The sequence below is a fragment of the Capsicum annuum genome, chromosome 2 (assembly GCF_002878395.1).
Source record: "Capsicum annuum cultivar UCD-10X-F1 chromosome 2, UCD10Xv1.1, whole genome shotgun sequence".
Lineage (NCBI taxonomy): Eukaryota > Viridiplantae > Streptophyta > Magnoliopsida > Solanales > Solanaceae > Capsicum > Capsicum annuum.
The window spans coordinates 9,903,007-9,907,531 of NC_061112.1; the positions used below are offsets into that span (position 1 = coordinate 9,903,007).

At 33.3% G+C, this 4,525-nt stretch overlaps 1 pseudogene; it reads left to right on the forward strand.

The window, feature by feature from the left end:
• Positions 1-3,508: 3,508 nt before the first annotated feature.
• Positions 3,509-4,525, forward strand: part of LOC107857750 — a 10,277-nt pseudogene continuing 9,260 nt past the window's right edge.

A 4,525-nucleotide genomic window follows, 5' to 3' on the forward strand; every position in this document is an offset into this window, starting at 1 on the left:
CTGATCTCAGTGTTCCTGTCATTATGGGATTGTAAAGTTTGAACTTGTTATTTCTCGTTCGAGTTCATTCTAAGTCGATATTTCTATTTGTTGGATCCCCAAGGGAAATGTAATTGTCTTATTGAAAAGAGGATGGGTAGGGTCCCTTCGACATTGTATTTGAGTCTGAATGATATTGTATAATGAAGATATGATCTTGACTTTGAAATGACCCGGTTTATGAACATCCATCGCATTTCGATCGAAGCCTGAATGTTTAAATTTTAAGGTTATAATATGTGAAAAGATTATTTTGACCATTGAGAGAAGCAAGTCTTTCGTTATGTGTTTGGGATTCCCCGTGTTTCATTCTTAGTGTTTTATATAGTGTTCTGACGATGTATTTTATGTCAATTATTTGGGTGGATTGCTAGTGTTAGCCAAAGTTCCTCAACTCATTAATTAATATGAAAGATTTAAGAAGGTGGCAATGCATTTGATGTAAGGGAAATTCTCCCGCTTTGCTCAAACTAATTTTCTTTGATTGCCTCTCCATGGTCCGATATTTTGAGTTTTCTATTTGTTATTTTCCAACTAATCTTATATGATTTTAAGGGTACGCATAAGGAAGATTTTGCCTTAGCATGTTGTTTGCCTATATGAACGCACCCTCACACTTCTCTTTAGCCTTGTGGTTTTGCTATGACTGACTAGGAGTTAGTTTGCTCTGTGATGTCTTTCCTTCAGATAGTCATATGTCATGCATCTTATTTTTTATATATATATTTATTTCCTTGATTGAATGTTTGTGTTTTTCTCCTTTAACTCCCCTTTTCCTTTTCTTTCATAGTTGATCACATATTAATGGTCATTACTTTCTTGCTTTGCATGAACCCTCTTGAGAGTCCAAACGGACTTTTTCCCTTGCGTTTTGCAGTGGGCCATGGAGGCCCATCCTTTAGGAGACTTTGAAAAGAAAATTTCATGGCATACAGATACAAGAAGTCGAAAGAGGAATAATGGGTTAAAATCCCATACTTAAAGCGACAACGAAGCCCGAGCCTCATTTCTGTTTTTTTAGTTATGGTCATTATCTACCTATTGTTGTCATTTTATTATCATTTATTTCCTCTTTTCTTTCATTATTCATTCATTTGGGCCTCAAAGCCGAAGTTGTATTTAATACAGGTGGAGCAAGACTCGAGCCAAAGGCTCAAAAAATAGTTTAGGACAGGTGAAATGGGTCAGAAGCCCAATTAGACTAGGTCTCATTGATTTAGGCCCAATGGATTAAATCCTTTACTTTCTCCTCCCTTCCCCTTTTATGTGATTATTTGTTTATTAGTTTTGTTTAGACTTAGTTAAAATTCCTACTAAGTTGCCTAAATCTATTTTACACAAGTCTTTAAAAAATCAAATCACTATTTTAACAAATTAATCTTTTCAGAAGTTAATCAAAAGAGGTTTTCAAATAGTTTGGATAACCGCAAGTTAGCGGACGTTTTAGGTGCCTAACACCTTCCTAAAATGTTAATAGGAACCGCTTATCGAGAATCTCTAACTTAAAATGATTTTCCTATTTTGAATCGTTTGAAGTAACTTTTATAAAGGTTTCTTAATTCCTTTTCAAAATTAAGTGGCGACTCTCTTCAAAAGTCAAAATTTTGCAAAACAGTCCCCATGTATGCGTTCCAAGACGGGGGACTCAATCCCAACTTTTGTTGGCGATGGTCTCACAATCTTCTTGCCTTGATAACAAGCATTACATGAAAATTCACCATTCGAAAGAACCTTCAAGTTCTTTAATGGATGCCCATTTAAATTTTCCATTATTCTTCTCATCATTATTGATCCTGGATGTCCCAGACGTCATGCCAAAGTATGAAAGTATTGGAATCAATAAACTTCCGGTTTACTATAGAATGTGCCTCAATTGCACAAATCTTTGTCCAATACAGGCCAAAAGATAAAGCAGGGAACTTTTCAACAACACATGTCTGCCCAGAGACATTCTTGGTGATACCAAGATATTTAAGAATCATCTCATCAAATGTCTTGATATGATAACCATTTTCACGGATATCTTTAAAACTCATCAAGTTTCTCCGAGACTTGGGAGAGAACATAGCATTATTTATGATGAGTTTAGTTCCCTTGGGCAATATTATAATGGCTTTTCCGAAGCCTTCAATTAAATTAGCACTACCAGAAATTATAGTAACATTAATCTTACCCATGTTTAGATGAGAGAAATATTTCTCGTCTTTGAATATTGTATGTGTAGTGCCAGAATCAATCAAACAAATATCTTCATAATTGGACAACTTACTTTAAAGATTATCTATATCTTCACATAAAATGACATACACCAAATATATATTAAATCTTTGTACAAAGTGAAAGTTTATACTATAAGTAATTGTTAATCACACTTTACTAAGTAAAAAAAAGTTCAATTAGAACGTGATTAGCTTAGCTTAGCTTAGCATTTTATATCTTCTCCACATGCATGCCAAGTCAATTCATTAAAAACACAATAATTGAAACAAATTAAGAAAATAAATCTAAGCTTGATATGAAGAAAGTGACAATCAGGAAGAAGTATACGTGACAGCTCTCTCAATCGGTAAGATAACTTACTTTACATTACAAAACAACAATCAACAGAAGGAACCAATAGCCTCAGGATTTTGATATACAAAATAAGTAGCAGTAGAATTGTTACATTATTCAAGAAATATAATATAATAATATTATATTACATGTTAAACATTCTGACACTGCAACTTGGGAAAATATATATATAATTTATACCCTTCTATATAAAAAGATTGCATACTATATATATGCATGTCTACACATCACTACACTTTATTCGTTTTAATACTAATTAACTGTCATACTCTATTCTACGTATTTATTATATTTACCGTGTACAATATAACATATTAATATTTATATAACAGTGAACTCAAGTGTTACATGTATCGTTCTTTTTTTTTCAATAAATAATGACAAAATTAAAATTTGATTCAACTCAATAATAAATAACAATATTAAAAACAATACTCATGCAAACAACTATTTTTACATAATTCTTTATTCTCTAACTCTTATCAATAATTTAAAAAAAAAATTAAAAGCATTCATTCTTCCATGTTTACGGAACCATCACCAATCAAGTGATCAATCTTTCCTTCAGGGTGCTCGTAAAAGTCTGCTACATCCAAGCATGTGATGTCAATATTATTTTCAGAGAGAAAGTTAGCCTCGGGATTTCTCTCTTTCTTTTTAATGATGCTTGATAAAGATCAACCAAGTGCTTGAGAGCACGACAATCATGTGAATAATATCCTTTTCCACCACATCGGAAACAAGTAATTTTTTCACGTTTCTCATCTTTTCTTCTTTTGTTAGATGAATGATTAACACCCGGAATAGGGTTTCTTTCTTGATCATCACGACCACAACCACGAACACATCCACGACCACGTCCAAGACCAGGGCTGCGACCTTTTCCACACCTAGCATGGTGACGTGCACATCATTCACCTCAGGAAATGGTGCAGATCTAGTTGGTCTGTTCTCATGATTTTTCATCAACAAATCATTATTTTGTTCAGCCATAAGAAGATAAGAACTCAGTTCAGTATACTTCTTGAAACCTTTTTCTTGATATTGTTGTTGTAATAGCACATTCGAGGCATGAAAAGTGGAGAGCGTCTTTTCCATCATATCATTATCATTGACCGTCTCTCCACAAAGTTTCAATTGAGAAGAAATTCTGAACATGGCAGAATTGTATTCATGAACAGACCTGTAGTCTTGAAATCTTAGATGCATACACTCATATCGTCCACTCAACACTTGTAATGCATTCAGAAGCAAAGATCATATTTGTGGATCAACAATTTCTCCAACTTACTCAAGAAGCACTTTCTCTTCTTGCTACCAAGAACAGGAAACAAAACAACCTCTTCATGTTGTAATAATCTCAGAAAAATCTAATACTTTTAGTCCTAACACTTACAATTATGAAAGTCTCCTTGAAAGCCCACAGAGATTTTGTTATTAGGTCGCCAACAACTGAATTTGACCCTATAGCATTAACTATATTTCTAGAATAACAACAAGACCCAAAGGAGTTGCTTACAGTCATAGAGGTGCATATCTCAATTCGATTGCCACATTTTTGCTTCATGAGATGAGCATATTTCCTATTTATCATTGGACTGTTCCAATATTTCACTACAGTGGATGATGCCTCATTTGGGGTCTAGAAGCAGTAGGTGGCACTAATGTTTGTCTCAGAAGTGTATCTCTAAAAGACATTTGGAAGTATTTCACTATATAAGGTGACACATATAGGTGGTGCTGATGAAAAAAATAAGAAGAAATGTTGTGTATTCCTGATAATTATCTGTACAAAAATTTTTAATACAAAACTAAAAGCAGGAATCAATCCTATGCATACATTTGTCCTATTTCTATTGGCTACATAATAACAAACTATACAAAAATGTGCAAAGATAAATACTTGAACTTA